Here is a 6,000-nt window from a genome sequence, read left to right on the forward strand (position 1 = left end):
GAGCTGACACAAAAGCACCAGCAGATTCTGTGGGACAAACAGGATCACAGAATGGAAGGGCTTGGAAGGGACCTCCAGAGATCATCCAGTCCAACCCCCCTGCCAGGGCAGGGTCAGCTAGAGCAGATCACCCAGGAACACCTCCAGGTGGGCACTGAAAGTCTCCACAGAAGGAGACTCCAGCTCCTCTCCGGGCAGCCTGCTCCAGGGCTCTGCCATCCTCCAAGTAAAGAAGTTCCTCCTCATGCTGAGGTGGAAGTTGCTGTGTTCAAGATGCCCAAGTGTGCAGCCAGGTCAGCTTCTGGGCTGGACACTGTGGGCTGCCCAGGGATATTCAGGGTCAGCCCAGGTCAGGAGGATGTTTTCTCTCTTGAAGTCCTAGACCCACGAGCAATCACTTGACATCATTGGGTTGATATTCTCCCAGTGCTTCCCCTGGTACAGGATGGGGGATGCCAAGGCTGTGGTTCTGTTGGGGGAACTGATGTGTAGGAGCCCACCAGGCTCCTGAGCATGTGTGGGAGTCATGAGAGAGGAGTCCCCACACATCTCCACTGCCCTTGGGGGCTAAGCTCTCAGGGCAGGAGGAGCTGGGGGGTGCTGTTCAGGTCAGCAGGGTGGCATGAGGAGCACAGGCTGGTCAGGAAGTGGAAGAAGGCTGCCCTGCATGCATGGGCACTGTGCCACTGGGCTATGTCGTGCCCATGGCTGTAAACCACCCCCAGCAGCCTGGAACAAACAGACCAAGCACAAACCCACAAAACCCAATGGAGAAAGATAAGCTCCTGGTCAATAATGTGCTGGACTTGGGCCAGCTCTCCCAGCGCTGCACAGAGCTGAGCCTCCAGGGGATGGGGACTCCCAGATGCTTCACTCATCCTGCCCACCACAGAAGGGTAAAGCTGGCTCTGGTGGGCATGGACTCTGCTCCACCCAAAGCAGCACCTCTGCTGCTCTGGGACAGCAGAAGAAGGAACAAAGGTCCTTGTGAGGGAAAGGGGACATTGGAGACCATTACAGCTGGTGTCTGGACATGCTGGGGTGTGCAGGCTCAGGGGTACCCACCATGGGAGAGGTGGGACAATGGGGCAGGAGAAGTCCCATGCCCCCCTGCCTGGTGTGTGAGGTTTTTCTTCTGGAAATTGGTCCTTGGTGATGGCTTCTGCCCAGGCATGGGGGACACTGATGTCCTGCCTGTGCCCATGTGCCTCTGTGCTGGCTGCCTGGAGAAGGTGAAGTATCCTGTGGCACACACACACACACACACACACACACACACACACACACACATATCCTGTTGAGGAGCAGGGCTTGCCCTACCTATGGTGACAGGATGAGGGCCAATGGCTTCAAACTAGAGCAGAGCAGATTGAGATTGGATGCTAGGAACAAGTTCTGCACCAGGAGGGTGGTGGAACACTGGCACAGGTTGCCCAGGGAGGTGGTTGAGGCTCCTTCCCTGGAGATAATTCAAGGTGAGGCTAAACAGGGCTCTGGGCAACCTGATGTAGCTGGGGATGTCCCTGCTGAGTGCAGGGGGGTGGGCTGGATGAGCTTTGGAGGTCCCTTCCAGCCCAAACCATGCTATGATTCCGTGGTTCTGCTTGGAGCCCCCTGAGCTGGGTGACTGAGCCAGAGGAGGGGATGTGCAAGCAGCAGTGTCTGATGGTGAATGCTAGAGCCTGGGCTCTTGGACTGGGTCAGTGTGTGGTGGGGGCCACTGGAGGCCTCTGCCCCTCCTTGAGAATGGATAGAGCCTCATCAGCACATGGCAGGAGATTTGGGCTCAGGGCTGTCAATACCTCCTGGGGTGGCTGAGGCATCACCCTCCACTCATTGTCACCCCGAAGCTTTCCCCTGGCCACATGCTGCTGCTGTGCACCAGTTCACCCCAGGCCAGCTGCTGGCAGGGACCTTTCTCCCCACCAAGCATCCTTCAGGAGGGACAGACAAGTGGTGATGGAGACCTTGCACCCACTTCCCACTGGGTTCCCATTGGGTTCCCATTGGGTTCCCCCTGGGTTCCCCCTGGACTCCCCCTGGGTTCCCTCTGGGTTCCACAGGGTGCCTTGAGTGATGCCACCAAGCACCCTGGGTGTTGTCCCTGAGGGGCACACCCAGCAAGGGACAGGCATTGAGTGGTGACAAAGCCCTGAGCCAGGCTTGCTGGGCTGGGTTGAGCAGGCTGAGCATTAGCAGTTCAAAAGCCCTGAGCAAATAAAGGAGGGTGTGGGTCGCTGCTGCCCTTCCTCACGCTGAGCTGCAGCGTTCAGCTCACGCTTGCTACAGAGCTTATCTGGAGGCACATCAAGGAACTTCTTGAAGGAGGTAGTCCCAAGGGCACAGGGGTGAAAAAGCACCCAGAGACTGGTGGTGAAGCTGAACTCTTGCTCTGGGCACCCAGGGAGGTGTGGGGCTGTAAACCACTGTGACTGCAGTTTCAAAGCATTGCCCTTCATCCTCTCACACCAGGCCCTTCTGAACTGTCCCTTCCCAGCCTTCCTGTAGGTCCCCCTCAGATACTGAAATGCTGCTCCAAGGTCTCCCTGGAGCCTTCTCTTCTCCAGGCTGAACAACCCCATTCTTTCAGCCTGGCTTCACAGGAGAGGTGCCCCAGCCCTCTGATCATCTTTGTGTTCTCCTCTGGGCCCTCTCCAGCAGGTCCAGGTCCTTCCTGTGTTGAGGGCTCCACACCTGGATGCAGTACTCCCCTCTCTCCATCTCTGGCCATGCTGCTTTGGATGCAGCCCAGGCTGCCTTTGGCCCTCTGGGCTGCAATTCCTTGGCTGGAAATATGTTCTTCACCAGCAAGACTTTTCCACACCACCCAGTGGTGTGCTGGGCTGTGCCAGGCAGCAGCCAGCTTTGCTCACTCACACCTCACTCACACAGAGAGTTTGGTGCCAAGGGACAGCCTGGACCTGGATTATTACTGTTGGCTGTCTCTGTCTGCCCAGGCTGGTGAGAGCCTGGCACAGGCTGCCCAGGGAGGTGGTGGAAGCCTCCTGCCTGGAGGTGTTTGCAGCCAGGCTGGATGTGGCTGTGAGCAACCTGCTGTGGTGTGAGGTGTCCCTGGCCATGGCAGGGGGGTTGGAACTGGCTGAGTTGGGGAAATCTAAAACAAGTGCAGAGTGGAGCAGCTGCATTTCCTCTGTGCTGCAAAGAGCTTTCCAGCCAGGGAGTCTGAATCAAAACAAGTAATTTGTCAGCAGCATCTGGAGCCCTGCTGTTGGCTTGTCACCAGGAGGAAGCTGTGAGAAAAGCAAAGGGAGGAATCTTCATGTGCCTTGTTCACCAGCAGGGCTGAGGAGCACAGAATGGACACCCCTCAGAGAGGGAAGTGATGAGAAGTTCAGCCTGTGCCAGGGAGTGGGGCTGCTGCCCCTCAAAATGCTGGGGTGGGTAAGGCAGCCCAGGAGCCCCTGCTAGGGAGAGCACAGGAGAAAGGAAATGGGGCAGGACATTGGGCTTGCTGCAGAGGGGGTTGGACTTGATGACCTTTGGAGGTCCCTTCCATCCTGGACCATTCTATGATCCTTGAGGTCCCTTCCACCCTGACAGTTCTGTGATTCTATCTCTGGGTGACCACCCAGGCTCCTTGGCCCTCTGCTACCAAAAGCTGGCATGAGTGGTTTAGCTTGGACACTAAAAGCAACTTCCTCCCTGAAAGGGATCTCAAAGCCTGGCACAGGCTGCCCAGGGAGGGGGCTGAATGCCCATCCCTGGAGGGGTTTAGAAGCTGCAGAGACGTGGTGCTGCAGGACATGGCTCAGCACCATGCCAGAGTCACAGAACAGTTGGATGGATGATCCTAAAGGTCTTTTCCAACCAAAATGATTCTATGACTATCTGGAGCAGGCTGCCCAGGGGAATTGTGGAGTCTCCCTCTCTGGAGATATTCAAACCCTGCCTGGATGTGTTCCTGTGTGATCTGCCCTGGCAGGGGGTTGGACTGGATGAGCTTTCGAGGTCCTTTCCAAGCCCTAACGCTCTGTGATCTCCAGAAGCCTGCTCACCACCTCTCTCCTGAAGGCAGCAGTGCCTGTAAGCACTCCCAGGAGCCTGCTTAGCACCAGACTTGGTGGAGCTAGAGAATGGTTGCACTCAGTCAGCTTAAAGGTCTTTCCCAACCCAAACCATTCTGTGATTCAATGCCAGAGCAGTGGCTCTGCAGGACCCTCAACTCCCAGCACCATCTGATGGGAAGAACTCAGTTAATAACCCCCTCCCACTGTCACTGAAATGCCCTCCCCACATTCACTCAGGCAGGCTGATCTCATCAGCACCAAGCTCCTGCCCACCATTCAGCCACTCCAGAGCACTCTGCAGTCTGTGTCTCCTGAAGAGGACTTGTCACCAGCAGGAAGGTCTGGCTGCCCTGCCAAGACCTCTGCACCCCCACCACTAGCAAAGCATCCCTGGGCACGCTGAGCTGTAGGTACCTTTCCCCTGAGAGTCCATCTGGCTGCTTGCTGCTTCAGGGACCAGCAGGCTCTTCCCTCTGGTCTTTGTGGATGCTCTTCACCAGCTGGATGATGCTTTAGAGCTTCCCAACACGTGATGCTGCTCCTTCAGGTGCAAGTTTCCATTGTGGCTTTGCTGGCTCAGTTCAAACCTAGCTCCTCAAAGGAGACCTCAATGTTGAACGTGTACCAGAAGACCCAGAAGAGGAGGCTGAAGGCAAGCAGCAGAGCTCCCAGGTAAACCAAGAAGTCCCAGAAGCTCAGTGGAGCAAAAATTCCCAGGAAGAGGATGATCAGCCCGACCACATCACACAGCACAGCCAGGAGCAGGACCACAGGACAGCGACCAACCAGCCTGGAGAGGAACATGGAGGAGCTCCTCCAGCAGAGACCCCTCGGGGCAGGGGTGGAGGTGCCAGCAGCATCCAGCAGTCTCTCCTTGCAGCCTCTGCTGGCACAGGAGGAAGTACAAATGTCACAGCACACCTTGGGCGCACGACACTGATACTACTTTAACCCTTCCGTGGCCCTGCCATCGCCCTGCTCGTCCTGGAGCAGAGCCCAGGGTGTGTGTGAGCTCTCCAGGGAAGGGACCTGCTGCTGGGCCACCCTGTGGGCACACCCACACTGCCTCAGAGGTGCAAGTCTGGTCCTGAGCCAGCCTGCAGACAGGCTCTGCTCCTTCCACGTGACAACCAAGGCATCTTGTGTCACTTCTGAGCAGCATCCCTCATGCAGAGGTCCTAGCAAAGTCTGCAGGGCACTGGCTCTGGCATCCCAGTGATGGCCTGGGCACATTGCACTGTTCCCTCTGTTTGTAGGTAAACTGAGGCATGGGAACTGCATGGAACCATGGAATGGGTTGGGTTGGAAGGGACCTTACACATCAGCCAGTCCAGCCCCACTGCCATGGGGAGGGACACCTCCCACCAGCCCAGGTTGCTCAGGGCCTCATCCAGCCTGGCCTTGAACACCTCCAGGGAGGGGACAGCCACAGCCTCCCTGGGCAGCCTGTGCCAGAGTCTCCCCACCCTCACTGGAAAGGATTTCTTCATCTCCAGTCTCAATCTCTCCTCTTCCAGCTGAAAGGCATTGTCCCTCATCCTGTCACTCCCAGACCTTCTCACAAGTCCCTCCCCAGCTCTCCTGGAGCCTTGGAAGGCTGCTCCAAGGTCTCCTTGGAGCCTTCTCTTCTCCAGGTTGATCATTCCCAACTCCCTCAGCCTGTCCCCATAGGGGAGGTGCTCCAGCCCTCTGATCATCTTTGTGGCCTCCTCTGCATCCACTCTGTCCTTTTCCAAGGCATCACAAGCACATCACCCTTGCACATCACCCTTGCAGCATCTCCAGGGAGCAGTTCTTGCTGGAAAGCTGCAGATCAGACAACCTGTGCCACCACCCAGGCCAGAAATGGGAACAAAGCAAGTCAGAGCTGAATCACCAAACAGGACACCACTTCCTAGAGCTCCTGGCTTGACCCATGTCTTGGCCATGCAAAGAATGCCAAAGCTTGAGGGAAGACCATGGAACATGAGGT

This window comes from Dryobates pubescens, chromosome 20 (assembly GCF_014839835.1).
Source record: "Dryobates pubescens isolate bDryPub1 chromosome 20, bDryPub1.pri, whole genome shotgun sequence".
Taxonomy (NCBI): Eukaryota; Metazoa; Chordata; class Aves; order Piciformes; family Picidae; genus Dryobates; species Dryobates pubescens.